General features: G+C 43.4%; 1 protein-coding gene and 1 long non-coding RNA gene across 5 annotated transcripts in view; both read right to left on the bottom strand.

Moving 5' to 3' along the window:
• ZDHHC16 (zinc finger DHHC-type palmitoyltransferase 16) overlaps positions 1-24,911 on the bottom strand; it is a 434,178-nt gene that overhangs the window by 269,044 nt on the left and 140,223 nt on the right. The window lies entirely within an intron of this gene.
• On the bottom strand, positions 6,756-7,287 carry LOC138473792 (uncharacterized). The gene is made up of 2 exons (XR_011268918.1): positions 7,215-7,287; positions 6,756-7,124 (listed from the first exon to the last, which is right to left on the bottom strand). It is a non-coding gene; the product is annotated as an uncharacterized lncRNA (long non-coding RNA).

Raw genomic sequence — 24,911 nt, forward strand, 5'->3', positions numbered from 1 at the left:
CAGACTGGGCAGTGTAAGGGTGCAGAAGGAGGAGACTGACACACAGGTGGTATGATGATTGCTATAAACTTTTATTTGTTTGAGAAAATAAAAAGGGAAAACCTAACTTTTCCTATCTCTTAGATGGGGTTCTGTGCCTCAACTAAAATACTAAGGGCATTGTCAGATTGTCCATATAAATCAATAGTCCACAATCCCGTGTCAAAACCCTACTTCTCTCCCTTACACTTGAACCTAAACTAAAGCTAAAGTAAATGTTCTTGGTCGAGAAGAAGGACACCTTTCTTCTGGACTGGCTATAAAATTTCACTTTAAGATGTGGTTGTTCTCAGGGGAATCGCTCCCTTCCCCAGTTCAAAACTGTTCTCCAGCACAAAAAAGGAAAAGTTAGTATGCTTCTTGGCAGCCGCACTGCCTATGTCCTTGCGCTCTGTCTCAGCAAGTCTTTAAAATGTTGGCTAACCGGAAAATGACCGCCTTCCCCTGGTCCTGGTTACCAGGAGAATGACTCCCTCCTCCTGGTATCTGGGCTTCACAGTTCAATGCAACCAGGGGAAATGACTCCCTTCCCCTGGCCTTTCTTTCACTTTGGTATCAAAGTACAACACCACCAGGGAAATTACTCCTTTCCCCGGGCTTCTCGCTTTCTTTCAGGCATCTCAACAATATAGTTCATATATTGAGAGGAACGAGGGAGAGAACTGAAGGCGGTAGCAGGCTGTCGGCTCCAGGGCAATCCCAACACCCTCTGCAATGCCTGTGCCGACAGACTGCATGCCCTCCGTACCATCCACTGCTGGTGACTTGACTTCAAGGTAAGCCCTCCCGGGTTTAAGCATTGCGAAAATGGCTTAGTGGCTTTTTTTTAAATGGCCTGCCATTTCGGTCCTTAGTGCAGCATTTGCCTCTGCCCCCTGCCTGCCCTGCTGATTGGCCACAGTTTTCCACCTAAAAGCCAATCCTGGGGAGCCGGCAGGCTAAACCGGCCTCCCACTAAAGGCCCACACCAAGGCCTTCTCTCTGTCTGGACAGTCCGGCCGTGGCCAGCCATGCTGGCTACCCCCCCCCCCCCCCCCCGCGTTCATGCGCTTCTTCCTCTCTTCCTTCTCAGTTTGCCTTCCGGATTGGATCCAGCCAGTCTTCCTGAACTTGGCCGATCACATCAGCTCCACCTCTGCCTTCACAAGGTAAGTGTTGCCAGCCTTCACTAGCCTTAGCTTCATGCCCTACATCCCTTTTCTCCTCCTACCTGCCTAGCCGCTCCTACGGCATCTACTTTAGATTGTTTTCCACTCCTATGCCATCTGACCCCTCTTGGCTCCTGCCGCTTAGCGCTTTCCTGGCTGCCCCCCCCCCTTTCCACGTGTCTCCCCTGGGGTACTTCCTAAGTGCCCCCTGCATCATTCTCATGCCTCCACGTGTCACGGTACAATTTCCCAGCTCACTCTCCCTGTTTCCTCACTCCTCTCTTTCAGTTATTCACTCCACAGGGTGCAGACTTCCCCCGTTAGCTTTCACTGAATGCTGCCTTCCTTGCTTAACTGGGCCCTTGCCCAACCACCTTCCTTACCTCCTCGGCATAAGTCACTTGACACAGCTAACTGGTTGCCATCATGGCTTTTCCCCTTTTCGTCATGCCTGTGATTTCTTCACTCTGCATGCTGTGCACTCAACTATCTACGTCTGGTTCACTCTAATATTGTCCCTTCACAAGTGGCGAACTGTAACCGCTAGCTTAATTTCTTCTCTACCCCATGCTTTGCTGGGCTTTTAACATTATTTGCAAGGTCTTTTCATTGTTATGCTTTTTGGCCCACTTGCAACCAGTGATTGACTTTGCTACGTCGCTGTGTTTTGCATTTGACCTGCCTGCAACCACTGACTGACTTTGCTACCTCTATCCAGCAACTGTACTACCTACCTGTACCTGCATAATTGATGTAGCCCCTCACCCTGACCCATGGTAGCCCAATGTTGCATTGTAGCCATTTGTTTTGCATAGCTGATGTAGCACCGCATTCCATGAGCTGGGGCATTTCCAGTCTGCAGTCACTCTTACCTGCCTGTCATAATTGCATATCTGTTTTTCTTCAATGCAGTTTACCTACTTGTTCCTGCACTTTTTACCTTTCTTGCATGTATTGTACCTCTCACCTTCTCCCCTTCCTCCCACTCTCCCCCGTTCTTGTTCGGCACTTGCACATTCCAAATCGTCTCACGACCTAGTCAGAATGTTGTTTGTATTCTTCCCCTCTGGCCCCTATCCTGCCCTTCCCCCTCCTCCCCTTCTGCCCTGTTCTCATGCTATATAGAAACACTTGTGTACAGGTGCATTATAAATGACATGACGTATATCATATAGCACTTGCTCGTTCTGAATGTTTCAAGACCTTTTAAGAACGTTTTGTTTTATACTTTCGTCCTCATCCCTATTTCCCCCATGTCTTAATGTGCCTTCAAACACAATTTTTGCTGTATAGTGCACATTACAAATAACCAATAAATAAATAAAATATGGGTAGGGTCCTCGACCTGGGTTCCTCAACTGTGTCTCACTTGGTGCACTTCCCTGCCAAGTACTGTCAACAGCAAGATGGCTTGTAGTTAGCTTCAGTTGTGGGTGTGGGTCGCAGACCCGTAATTCTACGCTTCTTTGCTTCTGCAGACTCGGTTTACTTTCCTGCCAAGTACTGACACAAGTAAAATGACTCGTGTTCTCTTCTCAATATGTGCCTTTAAGGTTGGGGGTCGAATCAGCGCCCCTTCTTAGGAGCCACTTCACCTTATGGCACTCCCCACTTCTCTCTAGTTTAGGGTTCGTATCCTAGCCCGCAAGTTCTAATCTCTCCTTTTTAAATGGTTGCGCGGTACTCCAGACACTCTGTACCTCCACCAGCCAGCCCATTCATTCCCGTATCCTTCCGGGATTTCTCTCGTGGGCTGTGGTCTGCCATGGGGCTTGCCTTTGCCCTGTTTGGGTCTCTATGGCTTTCGCAAGCTTCTCAAGGACTGTGGTGACTCTGCAGCTTCTGGCCTTCTGCAGTACGCGTACTTGTTACAGACTGCTTGGCCCACCTCCCGCTGCAAGGTCGGGTTACTGCTTCGCCAAGGGTCCTTCAATGTCAGACCAACTGGAGATGCAGTCTGCTCTTTTTCTGGATCCCCAGAGTGCAGCCGCTTGAACTTTCTGCACCAAGCAGCTTCCTGGTCCTCGGTTCTTCATGGGATGGCTGAGCAACATTCTAAGTCCTTTGTCGCTTCTTATCTTATTTTGTGATGGATAACTAGAATGCTCAGTCCAGTTACATTGAGAGCTCTCTATGCCTCTGCACCTCTTCCTCATTCCAGTACTGATCTGATATGATCCCTTTTGGTCATCCCTAATCTTCCCGTCTCAGCATCTGTGAGACTCACAGATTACAAAGATATATGGGAGTACTGGTACAAGGGTTAAGATCTATGGGATATGGAGATGTGTAGGGTGCTGGGTGAGGGGTAGGGATGTCAATGCATTCTCCCGAGGGGATCTCCCTTGTCCCCAGAGGGTCGGTCTCTTCCCATGAGATCCTCCAGCTTAGTACAGTTCCAGGTAGCGGCCTTACCACCGTGGCCTCATGGGAAGGGCTCCCCCTGGGGAGAAGTGACACATCAGGGTTCGTCACAGAAGGTTAGCCAGAAGGGTAGCTCCCTCGATGGTTGTTGATAGAAGATGAATCGGTAAGAGTCTGTTCAGTGCACTTGACCTGATTGGTCATCAGAAGGAGTGAGGGTAGTGTAAGGATGCAAGATTTTAGTAACTACGAGTTAGGTGAGGGATGAAGAGGGGGTTGAGGGGTGGAGTTAGGGTGTTGCTTCCTGGCTCCTGGTTGTAGATTTCACTGAGATTCAGGTACGGACCAGTGTCCCGCAGCAGAGTATCCATCCACCAAATTGGTTTCCCATTAGAATCACGCAATTGCTTGTCGTAAAGTAGCCCACCCAAGTTTCTGGTGCACAGTCTTTAGAGGGCTGCTATTATCTTTAATTTCTTTCAAAGTGGGTGGTCAAAAAGGCGAGTATTGGGCCGTGTCCTGACAAGTCAGGTGGTTCACTTCCAGGTGAAAAGGTTCGGGTAGGGCGTTTCACAGTTTTGTGGCCAGAACTGAAAAAGAAGATCCCCCTGGCTGTTTCTTGTTGTGTTGAAGTTGGGGACTAATACTAGGGCCTGCATAGCTGGACCTAGGTTTTCTGGAGAGAGTGTAGTGTGGAAACATACTTCTGACTAATCAAGAGTATTAACCCCTTCTCGCAACGGGGGAGCTACCCCCTGGGAAGCTAGGGAAGAAAGCCTGCTCTGCAAGACCCTCCCCTTGGGGGTCTGGACAAGTGGGTCCTCACTGGGAGCGACTCCCTCTAGGGGACAAGGACTTTCATTACCATGAGGAACTCCCTATACCAGCAACAATATCCGTTTATATGGAATTATTGTCTATATCGAGTCAGACTTCTTTTTTATTGACTACAGGTAATGCTGGATCAACTAGGAAATCTGAAGCCAAATGGACCGGCCATTTGCATTCTGATGTATATGTAACTGAAACAAATCGATTGGGAGAGAGAAGAGAGCCATATGCAGGTGAAGCCCTCTGACGTCATTACGCCTTGGAAGGGAAAGCGGTGAGGAACTGCGAAGCCTGCGGTTCTCAGCGAAGGAGAGAATGCCAGCCGAGATCGCCAGAAGACTAGTGTTGCAAGCAGGGGCGAATCCACTGGCAGAACTGAGTCCAGGAGACCATCCCTTGTGGTGTCGTTACCATGGGAGATCTCTGGTGGGCCTGACGAACAACACTGAGACCAACAGGAGCGGGAGGAGCAAAATCTCTGGCCAGACAAATGATGCTGAATGGCTCGAGTTTACCAGATGCTCAGAGCGACTCTGCGGCGGAGTCAGATAGACAGCAGCCGAACCAGAGTGAAGCTACTCAGTCTCGACGCCAGACCCTAGGAATCCGAACCCCAGGAATTAATATACTGGGGTAGAGCGAGAGCGGGGGAGGCAACAGAGATTACAAGCTAAATATGAAATTAAATATAAGAATGAATGTGAAACCCTCAGAAACCACTAGTGTGTACTGGCAGGAACCCAGGAAGTTTCACATTTGTCAATTATTGGAACATTCTAGAAAAAAAAGGCAGTGAAAGCCATTCAATATTAATTTTAAGTGCAAAGCTCAGCATTAGATGAGAACAAGTGAGGGGTAAACTAGTGAAAAGGCCCCAGGAGTGTTGGAACCACTATAGTGAAAAGGAGGAGCAAGAGAAACCAAGCCCTAACAGAGGCAGACCAAAGTACAAGGACAGTATAGAACTGAAAACAAGAGGAAGTACCATAAAACACTATATCCCAAAGAACGGAAATGAGACAGAGTAATGTCCTCAAAAAGACTGGCAAACACCAGGAAAGATTAACAGGAAATATGTACTACGAGTTATAGGAGCTCATGAGTTCGGCCAATATTGCTTATTGACTGATTTTGAAAATCCAAAGATAAACTTTTCTTGTGGAGAAAACCCTAGAGGAAAGGTCTCGCACCCAGCAGGCCAAATGGGAACGCGCCAGAGAGAATACAAAATGGGAAACTTTAGTTTTTATTTTTAGCGAAAGGGCAAGTTAGAAGTAAGGTTTTGGAATCTGGATGTTTCATTTTGGGCACTTACTAACAGTAAGTAACAGACAAGCACCCTTAATTTAGTTCTGTTAGGCAGGGACTATTCCCAAAAGCAGTAGGGCAAGATAGGCATGTTCTCTTATTATTTAGATAAAAGCTATATCATGTCTACCATGTGTCCAAATCCTTATTCGGGTTCGCGATTGACTGCAGAGCATCAGTTTTGTTTTTCATGGGTTGAGTTTTAGTCTGTTTCCTGCCATCCAGCCATCAAACTGCGCAAGACAGTTTTTAATGGCTGGAGCATTTGGTGATGGGGGGGGGGTGCACACATTTGTAGATTATGTGCGTCACCCACGTAGTTGCAGCAGGAGATACCAGATCTATTGAGGTCTAGCCAGGCAGTCATACAGATGTTGAAAGGTGAATGTATGGATCCTTGGGGTACTCGCAGGTACGTGGGCCAGGCATGTAATTGTCGGGGGAGTTTCTCTTCTACCCGTGAGGAAGGAGGTTACCCAGTGTAGAGCCATTTCTTTACTACCAACATCTTCCAGTGTTTTCAGGGGGCTCTCGTTACTGTTATGTTAAAATTGGCCAAGATGTATAGTAGGATGAGCGTGCACTCTGAGCTTTCAAAGAATTGCTTTTAAGTGTATCCCAGATGAAGCACAGAGTACATTCTGTATTTTTAGAAGGTCTAAATCCATGATGTGCCTCATTCGGGAGGTGGTTTGTTTCAATGAAATTACAGAGTTGATCAGATATGAATTTTTTGCAGAAGTTTGCAGATGAAAGGGAGATAGGGAGACATCTGGTTGGGTAATATGGGTCAGCTCTGGGCTGTGCCGAAATTGCCTAAGGGCCAAACTAAGGAAATGAGACCTACCTACAAACTGGCTAAGGTGCATTTACAACAGGACACATCAGTGCAGGTCAGATCAGACACCGGGGGGGGGGGATGAAAGTGGAACACAAACTACCCCTATCTCCAGCTTTGTATCTTACTCTACATTTTCTTCTGATTCTATATTCTTTTGTGACTTCTTTCGATTAAAACTACGTGGACATACACAACCCAAAGATTTAGAAAAATATATTTAACATTTATCTGTTTTTTCTCATATTTGTTTTAAAACATATTAAAAAAAAACATACACTGTAACAAAATTGTTTTCGTGATTTCAGCCAAATAGTTTCAGGTATAAACAGAACTTAAAGTAGCCATTTGTGATATACGCCTAACAGTGCATACTAAACGGCTGTCTATGCGAACAAATCTATTCTTGCGAGGAATGATGGCGTAATCGTCAGTGTGACGAGGCAGGATTTTTTATGTCGACGCGTTTCGGCCTATCAGATGTTGAATGAACCACCTCCTGTAGTGAGTTCTTCAGATGTTAGTACACAGGCCTTCTTCAGGACAGATGACGAATGGTGAAATGCTAGAGTGCTTGTGGCTAGATTGGTCACTCTCTACAACAAAGAAACAATAAAACTAAATCAGTGGGGTTGGTTTAAACTGATAGGCCACGTAGCTCAGGAAGAAAAAGGATGTACACTCACCTTGTTGAGTGAACTGTTAGCGGGGACTAACGATCATCAGCTTTCAAAGTTACTGGAAGAATTCTGTTTGTTCTGGAAATGAACATGAAGGGTGTACATATAGTGAATATTGGACCCCAGATATCCATTTTATCACTAGATGGAACTTTTATGCAGAGTATCCTAAAATTGGTAATTATTATATTACTTGAAGTTCTTGGCAGGCAGCATTGTATTATTGGATCATACAGAGGTGTTAATGTCGCCTACTTTGGCCTGCATGATCGTTAAGTAAACATCACCGTCCCTATTTTTTATTAACATACTGAATGAGGCAATGCCCAGATCTTCCTCCTTACTTGACCTGCCCTCTTTTATTTTTACCTAATAGTCTACCCCCATGCAACCCTTTACTCCAACCCTAGCCTTTAGCTAACCATACCCACATGCATTGCCTGTGAAGATGCAGACGCAGTGAAGTAAATGTATCACAAAGTAAATGTCTGGTAAAGTGAATGAAGACTCAGTAAGTGTAGGGGAAGTTTTCTAGCCAAAGTAAAGGGGGGATACCAAGATTTCCCCCTAAGCAGTCCTCTTTATTTTCTCTTTTCCTGATCAGATTTCTATAGGCGCACATTTTATTAACTTCAAGCTGAAAATATTTAAGCTCATCCACAATTTGCAAGGGTTCGGCATGTCATTTAATATGCAGTAGATCAGTGCTTGGATTTCCAGCTTGTATCAGTCCAAAGTATTATGAAATTAACACTTGCAACATGGATTTTGATTACGCTCCTACAGTAGTTATAATGAGGCTTAATGAATAGGATTTTTTAAAAAGAACCAACTCTATGCGAGGTTCAGCAACAGATGAGGAACAGCCAGCAGGTATATTCGGACTCAAGAAGCAACACCTAATTTCACTAGCTAAAGGGAGGATGTATCTGCAAACACTATCGCGCCTCACACAAAAACGCTCCTGGGGGGAAAAAACACGACTACCCCACAAATCTCATCTGCCACAATCCGCCCACAAGACAGATCTTAAAGATGATGTGTTAGCAAAGGGGCTATAATGTGCACACAGTTGTGATATTAAGAACATGTGTACATAGATTTATGAAAACGGGAGAGGGTCTTTGTGAGATGAATGATTTTCCAAGCATGCATGTATTTCTCTGCGCGGTTTTGCAGGTGCACATATGTATACCCTTTTACATCTTCTACCTTTCCCCGAGATTCATCCGAGTGGTTTCATAAGCAGCCGAGAGGAAGCCAAACTGTCCGCCTACTTGAATGGAGAGATGCATTTATTTTTCAGTATATGCGAGTTGCGCTTTTTTGCTGTTTGTGCGTGTGTTTGCATCAGTGGCTGCATGCATTTGCATTGATGCCACTGATCACACTCCATGAACTGTGTCCAACAATAGCGCTGTTTTGTATGATTGATGAACTTTGAGTCCAGTACGGCACATGTTTTGTACATAGTTTTAACCATTATATATTTTTTTAATGTCGTAAAGTACCCCAATTTGAAGATGCATTATATCAAACTAAATTCGTTTCAAGCCCGATGAACAAATCATTAGCACTTTTGTGAACTCTTTGGGTGTACAAATTAATTTGCAATATAACATGATGCGATAAAGGGGCGTGGCTTGGCGGAGTACCTAAACAGACATCTCAATATAGCTCAGCTGGGCCAACCGCTTCATGGGACCTGCGTGTATGCAAGTGCACTGCTGCCCAGTTTTCCATTATCATGTCGAATGAAGGAACCAATGCAGCATCTATTGAAACCACTGCCTTTACTTTTGGGGCATGGAAAAGCCCGATTAAAGCCTCGAAGTGTACCATCCCCTGCCCATCTGATGCACCGCTGAGGACTTAAGATGGTGGCACCAGCGGTCTAAGGTTGCAGCGTGCCGCTGTGATCCTCCCACAAAAGAATGGTAGTCTGGTGCCTAAACGCCCTTTTCCACTTTAGTTGCATATCTCCTTTGCAACCGACCGGGGAACACACCAAAGGCGTGTGGGGGTCGTCGCTGTGGACAATTTCCTGGTTGGACTCATCTGGGAAGGACTGTGGCCCCACATTACAAGCATGATATGGACGAGTGAAGCTAAAAGGGAAATCCATAACACACTGAGCACCCCAGGAATGTCCTCCTAAACTTCTGTTAGCACGCTGCACTCCCGCCCCATATGAGGTAGACGGGGGGTGAAACATGATTTATAACTTTAAATGGCCCCGCCCCTAGTGCCCTCTGTTGCTGCTGACTCATAAGAGTGGGCATCCTAGCTTCAGTTTGCACTGCTCAAACCTGAAGTGGACCAGGGGGGCCTACGAACAGAACCTGCTACGTCCATACACTTTTACCGATTCCAACCCATTGCTAAGCACTGATAGAAACAGGTCTATCAAACCGGGTGGTCAAGGCACAATCGCGCCCGTGAAAGGCAGATTGTGATTGCTCATTCTGTCTTTCCCAGGTGCAAATATAGCTTTCACGCCCAGGCAGGGGGACGGACATTGGTTTTAAAGGCTCGCCTGGCCGGGCCTAAGCTCGGGGTGGCAGGCCGTTAAAGCCCATGTCAGCTCCCCAGCCAGGGTGTTAAAGCTATATTCGCACCCCAGGATTTACCGGGGTGTGGATCGTTTTCTTTTTTTTTTCGTCCAGCGGGCGATCAGCTCTGCGAGAGCCCATCTTCCCTTTGGAAACATTTTTTTTTAAATGCCCACTACAATTAACATAGAAAAGGGACTAAGCCCCACTTCGGAGGATGGCTGGCATGGAAAACATGTTGCAAAATGGCCACTGTCATTTCTATTTCAAAGGCGGCTGCCATTTTTTCAGTTTTTTTTCTTCCGTGTTCGGGCTGTGAAGGCACAATCACGCCCGGGAAAGGCAGATTGTGATTGGTCAATCCGTCTTTCCCGGGTTCAAATATTTATTGTTGACCTGTTTTTGGCATCTGGCATCTCCCTGTTTAGGTTTTATGGCTAAGCACTATGTTTCCAGGACATCCACCCTATTAAAAGTGTATATCGTTGATCACTTTGTATTTTCTAGCTCATCAGTGTGTGATTCCATGACATCTATTTGTTTATCCAGGGTTGCAACCTTTCGGCCAGTTTAGCCACGCTCCTTTGTATTCCTCTTTTTATTTCTGCCAGTATCTACATTATGTCTAATTTTGAAGCTAACCAAGTCAGATCCCAGCCTACCATTGGCCTCTGTCACCAAGTTTCCTTTCTCTTTTACCTGCAGGATAGCTATGATGTCTCCACTTTTCTGACCCTTGGCTGGTTTGACTGACCTGTTTCTATCAGTGCTTAAAAATGGGTTGGAAGCTGTAAAAGTGTATGGACGTAGGAGGTTCTGTTCGTAGGTCCACTTCAGGTTTCAGCTCTGTGGGAGGAGGGCTTTTATGAAATCCTGCGACCTGTGGCCAGGATGTCCACTCTGGTGAAACCATATGCGAGTCATATCATGATCCATGGAATGTTCGTTGATCGGCCGACCAAGTGGGAAGAGAACAAGAGGTGGAAAGAAGCCCACTCCACAGATAAGAGGGCTGTCTCTTGAACTTTATATGAAGCAAAGATGCATTGCCTATTACAAGACATGGGCTGAAAGATTTCACTGATAGGATAATTCACATTATCTTGGAGATCTCTTCCAAGAAGACAGATGGACTCAAAATAAATGCTTGTAAACGGACTAAAAAGCGAGAATCCTGCAGACTACCCCTAACTTTTCGGGGATCCGGAATGCAGTTATTATGGCACTAAAAGCTGGGGTTTCAGCACTGTTAAGGAGCTGCAGCCCAATATTGCTGCTGAAATTAAATGAGTACCAGTAGGTTGGAAAGAACATGTTTTACTGAAGTGCTAGCTGCACAGCATGTTCATGATAAAACAAAGACAGGAAGAAAATAAAGATGCAAAATAAATGGCACTACAAATTCAGCAGCTCCAACCCACATTGAGAAAGGCGTGGCATCATGCCAGGGCTAAATTCAGAGGAAGAGGATGGGGCAGAGGGAGAGAAGGAGCCCCTGCCTACCTGGTGCAAGGAGAATAACAGGATAGACAGCCTATGAATGCATATGATTAACAATGTAAATATTGAAAGGATTTTGGAAATTGGAAGTCCAAGTGCCACGAATCATTCAGTTCAAAAGTCAGCGTGACAAATAAAATGCCTCCTTCCTTCTCACAGTCCTTTCCGCCACCACCGAATATGTTGGACACACAACAGGACAGATGGGGGAGCCTGAAAGATCATTGAACGGCTAATACTGCTTGATCCTCCTGCACCTTATGTTAATTGGGTGTTGATACTGGAGCTTCCTTCACATTCTGCTTTGCAAGCCTCCGAGTTTCCACTTGCCCTTCGTTCAGACGGAATGACGATAAATGCTGTAGGAATTGGGGGTAAAACTATATCCCATCTTCTTACTCACCCTATGTCTGTCTCTTTGGGTCCAATCTCTGAGGTCCAAGCATTCCTATTCAACTTATTCGGATTAGACATGGTGTGTAACATGGATTGAACTATTTATTGCTCCCCTGATGTGATCTATCTGGACGTCCCAGTGCATAGAGAGTTGGAGTTTTTGGCTGCATTGCAAGAATCTCCCAATTTGAAAAAGGAGCCCTGGAATGACACTCCCTCATTGCAAAAGGGATTGCTAAAATTGGGTCTCACCTCAACTATGGTCCACACATGTGACTGATGTGGTACACATGTTGAACCTTTTACACAATACTTTAACCCAGCCAAATCTCTTCCGGGCATCCCTCAGTACTCCATTTCCAAACAAGCTAAACAAGACAAAAGGCCAGTCATTGAACTGTTACTTAAGCAAGACATTATTGTACCTTTTTATAATCCTTGTAATACCCAGATGTTGCCTGTTAGGGCATATTGTTTTGCGCAAGATCAATGTGCTGTTAATGCTGCAGTTCTACCTACCTTCCCTGTGGTTCTTAACCCTGACACTATTCTGCCTTGCCTTTCTGCCACTGCTACAGACTTAACTGTGGTAGATCTGTGTTCTGCTTTCTTTTGTACACCTGTGCACCCTGCTAGTCAATTAAGAAATGTCAGATTCTGCTTTTCGAGGCAGCCGCAGGTGTATGCGGAAAGTCCTACTTCCTTCTGCCATATTTTAAAAAGAGATTGTGACTTGCTGGTGTTCAAAGAGGGATCGGTTTTGATGGAGCATGTAGGTGACCTTTTATTGGTGTGTCCCTCATGAGAAACCTGTGAGTGAGATTTTCTTGATCTTTGAATGGCTCTTGTTTTGAAAGTAACAGAAATAGTTCTTAAGTCTAGTGTAACATAATTAGATTACACCAGTGGGGCACACCAAATAAAAATCAAATTTATTCTAGAAGGGTGTACATAGTGCAAACAGTGAAACAAACACACACATTCTAAAAGCGACCAAAGTGGCTACTATATACAAAATACATGGAATATAGCAGTCATTTTGTTTTGCCAATTTCTAAAACAACAAAGGTATTCATGAGCTATTCAATACATTGCTCATCTCAAAGTTTGTCGACACTTCTCTTTGTGTTTCCAGTTCGGGCAAAGGTGTAACTATAGAGTGACTGACAGATGTCTTGGTTCACAGAATAGTGCCGAACTTTCACCAGGACTTGGCGTCATAGGAGAAATGGAACTAGGTAAAGAATTGGTTGGTTGCGTTCTAGTCAGGGCAACATCCCTACATGGTTGGGGATCATCACAGTAGTCCAATGTCAACAGGTATGGGCAAAACAACCTGCGGTTTAATACTAAGTCATTTGCGGGTTGGCGTTCATCTGTTTTGCTGGAAAGTTGGTTTTGTCAACAGCGGCTCGAGAGGAAATCGTTTACTGTGGCTTACAAAAAACACCTTGTTTGTGCGAATGAGGAGTCCAGCGCGAGTGTCTCGGACTGGACGCATGCACATCGGGGCCAAGACGTGTACGTAGTCTGCCGATGGGTGTTGTCTGAGATAACAAATGGCCATTATCGAGCCGCTGTTGACAAGTCCTGATGATAGTTCAGCACTATTCTGTGAACCAACACATCTGTCAGTCAGTCTATGTGATTTTACAAGTAACCAAACCTGTACTCTAAAGCAAATTACATGATTCGTAGTGATCGACATTTACTGCCGCCAGCGGGTCTTGGGATTCGCTTCAATTATTAAGCCCCCTGAAAATATAACCCTTGTTTCGGTTTCTTAAGCACTTTCCTGGTCACTTGAAGCAGAGTAGGCCTTTGTTAAAATTAAGCATGCATTGTCAAAAGTTCCAGCATTGGATCTGCCTGAATATGAGCAGTCCATTACATGTTTTGTGAGGAACAAGACGTTTTTGCTCAAGTGTGTTAACTTAAATGCATGGTGATAAACACTGCTTAAGTACATATTATAGTGCAGCACTAGACCCAGTGGTTGCAGAGTTACCTTCTTGTTTAGGAGCTGTGGCAGCTACTGCGTTAGTTGAAAAAGCTGATGCTCTGCAGTCAATGTTGCAGTACCGAAAGCTGTTTTAGCACTACTTCTGGAGGGAAAGACTCAACTAGTCTCAAATTCCCACTTAACAAGATATTATAAATTGCTCATTTTTGCAGCAAATGTGACCATCGACAAATGTCCTGTTTTAAATATTGCCTCCTTGCTGCCATTCCACTCAGACTGGGAGCCCCACGATTGTCTGGAGGTATACAAGAGCCTTATCACTCCTAAATTGTACTTAAAAGATGTACCTTTGCATAATCTTAAAAGGATTGTGTTCATTGACAATTCTGGTTTATGTAATCATATGGGCATGAGGGTTTAGAAGCCTCGATTACCCAATGTAAAATCTGCCCAAGTGACCGAATTAGTTTCAATAACATGTACTTGCATTCTGGCAAAGGGCAAAATTGCTCAAATCTCTAGAGACTCGAGATATGCACAAAGCATGGTGCACTTTTTTTGGTATCCTCTGGAAGCTGAGGGTTATTTAACTTCTGCTGGTCCACCTATATTAAATGGCCCTTCTGTCACTGAATGCATCCCTCCTCTCCTCTGCTATTGTCAAATGCTGTGGTCCTCATACATCACAAACTTTATCAGCAAGTGGCAATGACATGGCTGACAAAGTATCCTGAAATGTGACTCTAAAAGGATGCTTCGCGCCCATCGATATCCCCGTCTGTAGTTCATTGGAACAATAACTGAGTCCAACTCTTTCCAGTCTAGCTGTGCTGCAAGACCTGGCACCTAGGTCTAAAGGAGGGGTGATCCAAAAAAATACTATAGGTTACACTCCAATGGCGTGTGGCCTTCTCTGGATGGCTGTCTAGTACAGCCTAGGCTCATTCTTCCTTACGTTGCCAGATTGGCACACTGGGTAGCACATTCTGGGAATGAGAATGATAACAATTGTGAACCTGGATTGGTGTGCGCCCTACTTCCACTTTATAGCTCAGAGTTGACATGAAAAATTCTGTTAGCCTAGCAAATAATTTGGGGGTGATTTTTAAAGACTTTACAATCTGCACATCTGGCCCGCAGCTTACCAAATATCTAATTTTGCATATTGTTTGGTCATTGTTGTTTTATTTACTGGGTGGGTAGAGGCCTATCCTTGTCGAAAGGCTGATTCTATTACTGTAACAAAAAGGTCCCTCACCGATTTCATACCCAGATTTGGTCTCCCCATTATTCTTGACGTGATAGTGGTCTGCCTTTCACAGGACAGGTCGTTAGGGATATCTGAAGGGGTCTTGGTATTTCTCACCAATTCCATTGTCCATACCGCCCAGAATCTAGTGGAGCAGCTGCTGAATGTCAGAATGGTGATATGAAAATGCACCTTTCTAAGGCATCTCAAGACAATGGACTCAGTTGGCCTGAGGCTTCACCCTCCTATTATTTACACATGTTAAATAATCAAAATAAAAAAACACAGCTTGTCACCCCATAAAATCAGGACACCTTATGCGCCTGGATATATCCCCTCCAGTGCCAATACACTGAGCATTCAGTTTCATTTCTCCATTCACAGGTGAAAGCGGAACCAAGGGACTATGTCCATCTGTAGATCCACCAGAGGAAGTAACATCCTGCTCATCATTCAGGCGGTTGTGAAGAGTCAGGGGCATCAGACTTAGGCCCATGCCTCCAACTGCCGATGGATCCCACCGCCACCAGAAACATCTGGAATGACTGAAATATCCTGCGTGTCTGATCCTTCGGTCAATACTGGAACAGAGACACCAGTCAGCTACTCCACATCCTCCTCTGTACATGTCTCTGGAAATCCTGACAAGACTTGGAGCTGCTCCATCTATTCAAAATGGTCCAGCTGCTACAGAAGAGGTTTTCCCAGGCAACTCAAACGAGTGGTAGACTCTCACCTGCAGTAAGTGCTGACAATGGCTCAACAGGAGAGCAGCCACAGATTACTTCCGCTCTCCAAAATCCAAATTCGCCTGTGCATGGTAGATGCAATCTTTGTCCACTAAAAGGACGATATTAAGTCTGAGCCGTATACAGCAAAACAGTTTGCCAGATCTTGTGTGCAGTATTTCAACGCATCATCGCTCCCCTAGATTGTGAGAAAACTGGAGGAAACTCTCAGAGGAACTACAAAAAATTGTTTGTTCGAAATCCTATTGGCTTGCTATGCACAGCTATGTGACTGCACTATTTCTATTTGCGATTGGCCTGCTCATTTTGGTTAGAGTATATGGACACCTGTGACTCAGCCAGAACTGGCTCTCATTGTATTCTGACCCTGCTGGTTCTCTTCTTTAGGCTTATGGTCAGTGCTCTCGTCTTCGACAAGAAGAAATAATTTTGGGAACTGACTGACTTTGCATTTTTCCTGACCACATTCAATAGATCTTAGAACTATCAGCTGAGATAATTATATTCATGAACTGATCAAAAGTACTATAATGATGTTTGTTCACCTTTTCATACTGTCTTTTGCAATAAGAGTCACCTCCTTTAATACGGCGTGTCATGAATGACAATATTCTGGTGCACATCCATGTGCTGAAAGTAGAAATACTTTCCTGCATGCAACATGTCAGCATACTTGCATTCAGAATGTTTCCGATTGCTGGATCTGTGCTCATCTTCGCCATGACTAGCTTCGGGAATTGTGGTAGCTCTTGTTCCCCTTCACAAGGGTGACATTTACAGCAAAGTTAGACTTCTGGTTATTATTCTCGGTGCGATTATCAAGTCATCTGAATTTCTCCTACCTAGACCAGCTTCCAAAGTAACCTGCTGTAGTATAGCCATTACCTCCCGCTGCAGGCCATGTTGACTACAGTAATATGGGTTATATGTTTATGGGTAAGCGACAATGCAGATAGTATCAATCAATCAGTAGTAGAGTAGTTTTTAAACAATGTTACCCTTTTCCTTTGACAAAAAGTTTACTTTCATCATATCTGGGTTTGTTACCCATTATTGAACTTATTTCAGCCGTAGGGTCAACACTTATTCGTGAATACCCATGGACTGGAGCGGAAGTTTTTGTATGGGATGTATTCTACCTGTCATTAGACACTCGTCCAAATTACCCAAGAAGAAAGGGAGAATCATGCTGTGAAATATTTATTGATAGCATGTGTGACAGAATTTCCTGCCATGGAACAGCCTGTTGACTTGGGGAGCCGGGTACCAAGCCAAGCCAGTTAACGGAAAAATGTATTTCCCATAATGCCCCTCAAGAACAGAAACAAACCCGGATTGAATCCAGGAAGCGGAATTAGGGACCTGGCAAAATACTACCCACACCGGTCAATTAAGCCCAGGAAGACATCAAGAAACTGGTCTCAAAGCACAAACACCAAAATTGAATGGGCAAACTATCCTTCGATAGACTACATCTCCCACAATGCCCTCTTCTTGCAAACAGAAAACCCTGCAGTGTATCTGGGAAATTAAATGATCACTTCAATGACAGGTAGACCATAGGAAAACCCTTCCATGAAAGGACATTCCTAAGGGAATCCTAAACGACACGACAGTCCCCAACATACTTGACTTTCCAACAGCAGCACAGCAGTAGAACTTTAACATAGACAACTTGTCCAGCCTCTCCAGACAAACAGTTTCAGAATGGCCCTCACGGCTCTAATAGATTTAGCCCTAATAGATTTAGCCCAGCACTATAAAACTCATTGTGGCCATCAGGAAAGGGAGAGAGCGCAGCCAATCCCTTCGCTCACATCCCATAGGCTCACTTCTGCAGACCACTAGCCCTAGTTCCAAACAGGGGGAAGGGGCATGCTACTATATACGTCAGGCAGCCCAGTCCAGTATGGTGGCTGAAAGGAACAGGCGGCTCTCGCTTGGAGAATACTGAGAGGGAGGAGAGGTGTTGCAGAGACTTTGAAGAAGACTGGAAACATGGGACTGCTGCAGAAATAGCTGGAGGGGTGGCAGCAGGACAGAGGAGTAGTTGACCTATAGAGGAGGCAAAGTAGTGAGTTAAGGGGTTGAAAGAGGAGGGAGTTAAGACAGATCCAAGAAGGGAGGAAGTAAAATCAGAAATGGAGTGGAAGGCAGGAATAGGAACATAGGAAAAGAGAGAAGACGTAAACCCAGGAGTGGCGTGGTACGAGTAAGCATAAGCACCGGGAAAGGGGGAGGAGATAAAACCTGGAGTGGAGGGAAAGGAAGGCGTAACATTAGAAGCATGGAGGTAGGAAGACAGACCCGGGGTGGAGCGGAAGATGGCGGCTGTAACTAGAGAAACTGAGCTGATAGGACAAGGAGAAGGTGGTCACTAGGTGGCATGACTACAAGGGAAGGCAGTAAGCTCAAGAGAAAAGGAAGAGATGGCGGGTACAGGTTAAGGTGGTAGTAAGGAGACAGTAATGGGTCAGTAGGAGGAAGGGGTAGGCCTTGTTTGTTTGTTTGTTTATTTATTTGATATAGCGTGCAAAACCCAGAGGTAACAGGGCGCAACAGAGAACAGAGGAGTAAGTATACATAAAGACTTGGTTACAGGGTAGGAAACAGTTGAATGGTGAGCAGAGCATTACATTACTTACAGGGTCTGTTAAGTAGGCATATATACAAATATACATACAGTATTGTACATTTAGCAGGTCAGTTTATACACATATATACAGTGAGGTAGGGTGCAGGGGCATTGTTCAGTCATGGGATCGTTGGAGCGTAACCAGGTGAGGGTGTTCCGCCTAAAACTGTAATAGGATTGGTCAGTTCTGATGTTGAGAGGGAGGGCATTCCAGAGTTGGACTGCCATGACAGGGAAGCTGCTACCGCCTGTTTTTTTCTGTCTGAATTTGGGTACCTGTAGGCAGCAAGCGTTGGTCATCCTCGTGGGTCTGGTGGAGGTTCCTTTTACTATTCTGGTTGCCAGGTGGGGGGGGCAGTGTTATTTAAGCATTTGAAGGTGAGTGATGCTGTTTTGAGTGAGATGCGGTCGCAGATTTTGAGCTATTTGTGTTCTCTTCTTTTGTTGGATATGTGTTCCTTGTGTGGTAGGTTAAGGGCTGTCCTGAGTGTGTTATTTTGCAGAGTTTGGAGCTTGTCTGTTATGTATATGTTGGCTCCTAGATACATGGCATTGCAGTAGTCGAGTCTGGATAGTATTAAGGCATTGGCGATGGTAATGCAGCTAAGCTTGGGAGAGGAATGCTCTACTTGTCCTAATGAGCTTGCACGTGTAAGCGGTAGAGGATGCTAAAGAGTTCACTTGTTTTTGTAGTGACATGGCTGAGTCAAGGTGAAAGCCTAGAGTTTTCACTGTTTTGGCGACTGTGATAGTGTTGCCGTATATGTTGAAGGCCTTGTAGTCAGGACTGAGTTTTTTTAGGTTGATGTTGGAACCGAGGAGCAGTATTTCGGTTTTCTCATCATTCAGGCATAGGCCGTGTGTGGCCATCCATGCCTGAATGATGAGGTATATTTTGTTTACCAAGGCCGAATCTGAGTCGAAGATGCCCGAAAGGGGTATGAGAATCTGGGTGTCATCTGCATAGTTAGTGTATGAGACACCCAGTTTGTCCAACTTGTCAAATAAGGGCTTGGTAAAGATATTGTAGAGGGTGGGGGAGACGCAGGATCCTTGGGGGACACCGCAGGTTATTTTGATGGGGTCTGCTGAGGCTAGTGAGGAGAAGACTCTCATGGTACGATTGTCCAAAAATGATTGGATCCAGGCTATGGCCTCTTTTGAGAAGTGGGCAGCCAAAGCCAGGTGTTCGCACAAGACTGTGTGATCTACCAGGTCGAAGGCTAACGACTGTTCAAGGAGGAGAAGCATGGCGGTGTTTCCTTTGTCGTTAATCTCATTGATTTGGGTTTTGAGGTCGATTAAGGCGGTTTCTGTGCCGTGTTGCGGTCTGAATCCGGATTGGCGAGCACCTAAGAGTTTGTTGGTTTCTAGATATTGCTGGATTTGTAAGTATGCTGCACTGTCTATTATCTTTAGCAGGAATGGCACCGTGGTAATGGGCCTGTAGTTGGTAGGGATAGCGGGGTCTAGGGTTTGCTTCTTGAGGAGTGGCAGAACCCAGGATTGTTTGAGGTTGCTTGGTATGGTGTTGGAGGAGAAGGATGCGTTGATCAATTTGGTTATAAAGGGAGCTAAGTCCCTGGCTGCGTCCTTTATTATCTGGGGTGGGCATTTGTCGCCTTTGCAGTTGGAGGGTTTGAGAGAGGCGATGACCATTTCTGTTTCTGGTATGGAGATTTTAGCGAATCTGAAGAGGTTTGGGCCTGGTGGGTCAGTTATTTTGGCAGGGATGCTAGGTGGTGAGTAGTCGTTAGTGGTTATGGAGTCTTTTTTTAGTGCAATTTTTGTTTGGAGAGTTTTGATTTTGTTGTTTAGGGCGTTTTGGACACTGGTGCACCATTGTTTGTCTTTGGTTAAATTATCTGGTGGGGGTATGGGGAATTCCAGTTCTCTAAGGATTGTGAATAGTTCCCTGGTATTGGAGCTGGAGTTTTTGATTCTTTCATTGAAAAGGTTCTTTTTGGTGAGGATTGTTTGTGACAATTATTTCCGTGAAGATAGAATAGAGCAATAGAATAACCAATTATAACCTATGCTTGTTTAATATGATATTATCCTTTCCCATGTCTTATTACTTGCTCCAATCTGAACATTCAGTGTTTCTTTCAGTAATACATTCTTTCAAAGTTATTTCTTGACATATGAACAAGAAGGAAAATGTAGGTATATCTAGGATGCCATAAATGTTTGCTTGTCAAAGATATCTGTCTTTCTAACTACAAGAAATAAACTTATGGTCGTTACTGATCAGCCCGACAGATTAAGGGTGTATCGGGATCTTTTACTCCCTAAAAATTGGCAAATTCTCCCATAAAATAAAAGTAGCGAGTAGAAATGCTCCCAACAACAAAAAAGGAAAAAGACATTTCTTGCACCCCTGGTTTCACTCTCACGGCCCCATGAATATTTTCAGACGAGTAGTGCATGTAGTACAACAGGAAGAACATATTTTAACTGCCTGATTGGAAGAAATAAACATGGAACTTTTAAAGTCCATGAATAACTAGGTGCAAAGAAATTATCCTAAAAACATTTCAGTTAAAACATTTTTCCTCGCTTATAAAATACTCTCATTGGGAGGGGACTTTCATTTTTACTACCAAAAAAATATTTGTACTCCCAACTTTAAAAAATAGGGAGTACAATACTCCCACTTCCAAATCTTATCTGGAGCACTATTACTGATTATTTATACTTTGTAAGGCAAAATATTTACACAGTCTTTTGTGCACTGTGGCAGTCCGTAGACTGTGTTTTTGGTGCTATTTTAGCTCATATTATGATGATATGTTTCTTCAAAAAATAAAGAATTTACCTTCTCTCGTATGTTGTGAGTTTTTGTAAAATACAGGCACCACTTTGTAATGTTTTTAACTGGAATGTTAAATCTTATTTAAAATTAAATAAAGCACTCTTGTGATCTCATTTATAATACTTTCCTTATGACAATCTCAACTCAGTGGCTGCCATGTTGAGAGTATCTTTTTTATATGCAATTTCTTTCCAAAGTTACTTTCGGCAATTTGATGTTTGTTTTTCAAGTGACCGTGATATGATCTGCATCTTTAATAAGGTGCTACTATAACCGGTTCTTATGTTGGACCATTTATCAAATTTGAATTAGAAAAGCACACAATGAACAATCAAATAAACAATTACCTTCCAGTATCATGTACTTTGAGTTCTTAATTTCGCTAATATTAATAAGAAAGTTAATATAGTTTCTTTCGTTACGACCAGTAAAAGATGCAATTGCAGGACTTGGTCCAAGTTGTTACTCGTGCAGTATTATTTCCAGGAATGTGGGCAACTCATGATCCTGGTTAAGGCCTCAGTCCATTGTTTATAACAAAATGATTGCTCTCGCTTCCTGTTGACGTAGTTGTTTCTCAATGTTACATTTCCATTCTGTTGGCACAATCCTTTTGACACCCACAGCCAACTTAAGTGTTTTAATATCTTCTTTTGCATAGTCAGTATACCCATTAATTGACAGTGTATTTCTTAAGTTTTTAACGATCACAGATGTTATATGTTCATACATCCTCCTGCTTAGCTGTCTTTTGATGCTTTCAACGTACAGTTTATTACATTTACACTGAATTATCTAAATTACATTCATACTTTTACATGTGATGAACTGTTCAATCTTCAAATGTGTACCATATAGATCCATAATTTATTTAACTTTGTTGTGTAAATTATTAGCATATTGCATTCCCCACATTTATGGAAACGTTTTGATGCCAAATCGAGCCAATTCTTATATATACAATGTTTTTTACTTACATTACTTGGGCTGAGCAAGTTTCTTAATGTTTTAGCTTTCGTGTATGTAATACTAGCTTTTTATGTACAATGTAGCCTTTAGAGCTATACTTAGTCGTAAACAGATCTTTTTGCTCCATGGTGCTTGTTTTAATCTTTTTAAAAATCACATGCTTTTTTTTGTAAATCAACAGTTGTGATGCTGTTTGGTTCAGCACATATACACTTTCCTAATTGAATATTTGCTGCTTGACAAAAGTGCAGAGTTCACTTCTGTCTCTTTGTGAAAGGTATTGGTACATGGTGTACAATTGTCAATTAATATATTCAGGTCTCAAAAACATACCGATTGTGTTATTATTACTCGTAAATGTATTGTTATTCAGTCTGTTGTAGAATTAGATGTGCTTCCTTCCCAAATCATAAATATGCCTCTTATAAATCTTCACCATAGTCTATTGTTTTTGTTTTCATCTGGTATTAATAAGGTTTCTTCAAACCATCCAATGAAAATATTTGCTAAATTGCTACAATAGGGGCATGAATCCATGGCCACAACTAGTTTCTGCTTATATAGATTTCCATTGAAATTGTTGTTATCAAGTATAAATTGTAAAACGTCCTTTGTCATTCATTGTCGATTTGTAAAAGAAACTGGCTGATTTTCAGAAATAGTGGCATTCTATTGCTTTAATGGCAAGAGTATGTCGTTTTACTGTATCTGGTGATACTAAATCGAAAGTGACCAATATAAAGTGGTGTTCCCATTTTATTCCATTTAAGATACTAATAACGTGCATGCGGTCATGAGCATATGAAGGTAGTCGTTGTCCTTGTGGACTTAACAGCCCATCTTAACATTTAGAAATTATTTCCGTTAGTGGACCTATACCATGAATAACTGGACTAACGGCTGGCAATGCAATATATGCTTTATGTACCTTTGGTAATAATACGTTATTGGTATAGTCGGATTGTTAACAATTAGCTGTTTTTTTTCCTTTTTAGTAAGCACGCCTTCCAAAAGCCAATGCTGTATCTTATGTTTTATTTCTATTTCCATAATTTTCAGAGTGTCCTTATCAATTTTGCAGCACTCCAGAATCCTTAGAAGGTCTTCTTGCATCTGTATATAGTCTTGTATGTCCAATACAAGAATATTACTTGGATTTTTTAATGATAATATTCACACCTGTTAAGTTTCTAAGCGCTACCTAATCTATTCTAGTCAAGTTATATCTTGCATATGTTTTTTTCTTTTGCCATTTATCTTCCATTTGGGCGATATATTTAGTAACTAATTTGAAAAAGTGGTCTAGAACATTATCCTCTGGTATTTATTTTATTTCTGTATTGTTCACCTGTTAGGTGCTTATACAGGAAGCAAATACTGTTTTAAAGCACCCAAATGGGCAGCAGGGAGGGGACAGGGAATGAAAGACAATGTAATACAACAAAGTTAAATAATTAAATGCACACAAAATAAGAGACAGTGGGGCGGGGAAGACAAACCTACCATGCCGTGTGAGTGTTCAGAACGTGCAAGTGCAGAGGATAGAGGGGTATGGGTATGGGATAGGTGCTGTGGTGCTCATGGAGAGCAGCATGTGAAGTGCTATGAAGAAAGGTAAGTGCAGCCTCCAATGGTGGAGTGTGAGCCGAGGCAAGTGCTGTGGTGGGAATTGATATGCAATGTTTAAAGAAGTGTGAACAAATGAGAGAAGGGAGAAGAGAATGCCAATGAAAGAAGAGAATGGTGAAAGTATGGTACTGCATTAGTTGGAGGAATCCATCTTGAAAACATGTAAGCTTGCTTACAAGATGGACTTCTTTTCGGGCACACAAAGGAGAGAATATATTAATTTGTGTATTACACACTGCACTAAGCTTTGTTTATGTAACCCTGTAATGCTGCTTAATTTACAGTCCAATGGAGGCAAACTCCACTGCAGCCTTGGCAAAGGCTGTCAATTCAACTATAATGTCCAAGCATAGCTGCACCTGTGGCGTTTAGCGGGTTAGGGAGTACCTGGAGGAACTTAAATTCATAGCTTGTATGCAGAGACACCATGACAATAATCAGGGAAGCTAGAAGAGCCTCCCTACATGAAGTCGGAAATTCTATGCTGTGTACATAGAATCCAATGCATCACATAACCTATAGAAGATGGGACCAGAGGGAGGAGGATATACAGGAATGATACGTTTGTCTGAAGCTGTTGTGTTATGGTTACATCCTCATGTAGGTTTCTGCTAAGTTTAACTGACTAATCTCACCTAAATCTTGATTTGAGTCTTAGTTTTTCCTTGTCACTACATTGGAATAGGAGTTTGAGACCAGACAGGGAGAGGCCTCCCCTCTCATACGACAGGATGAGGGTGTCATAAGCAATTCTGGTCTGAGTGACTCCCGACAGCAAGTGTATAAAATAGCACTGCATTTTCTTAAAGCAGTATCTAGGGGAGAATAACAGGAACATTATGAAATATACATATCATTTTTGGTGCAATTATCCTTTTAAATAAGCACAACGGCATTCTCACTCACCTAGAAATGTTTGTTTGCAAAGTGTGGCAAGTTCCAGGAACTCCCTATCCTGGCACGCGATGGTAGCAGGCTGCTAGTTATGGGGTTAGTCCAGCTGCTACCCGATGTGCCTCACGGAGGTTGACTGTAACTGGATCCTGCAGGCCTGCTTGTGATGAAATGCCATCTGCTATGGCGTGAAAGCCTTTTTTTTTTAAGGCATACAAAGTTTGGGTAATTCTTTCTCTACAAGCAAGCACTGCTATACAGACTCGCTTTCAAAAATGCTCCCAGACAAAAAGCATAGTGCACCATGTTGCCGGAATAACATGGGCGCAGAATCGATGGCAATAAGCATGTT

The sequence above is a fragment of the Ambystoma mexicanum genome, chromosome 8, assembly GCF_040938575.1.
Source record: "Ambystoma mexicanum isolate Mex_15411 chromosome 8, UKY_AmexF1_1, whole genome shotgun sequence".
Classification (NCBI taxonomy): domain Eukaryota; kingdom Metazoa; phylum Chordata; class Amphibia; order Caudata; family Ambystomatidae; genus Ambystoma; species Ambystoma mexicanum.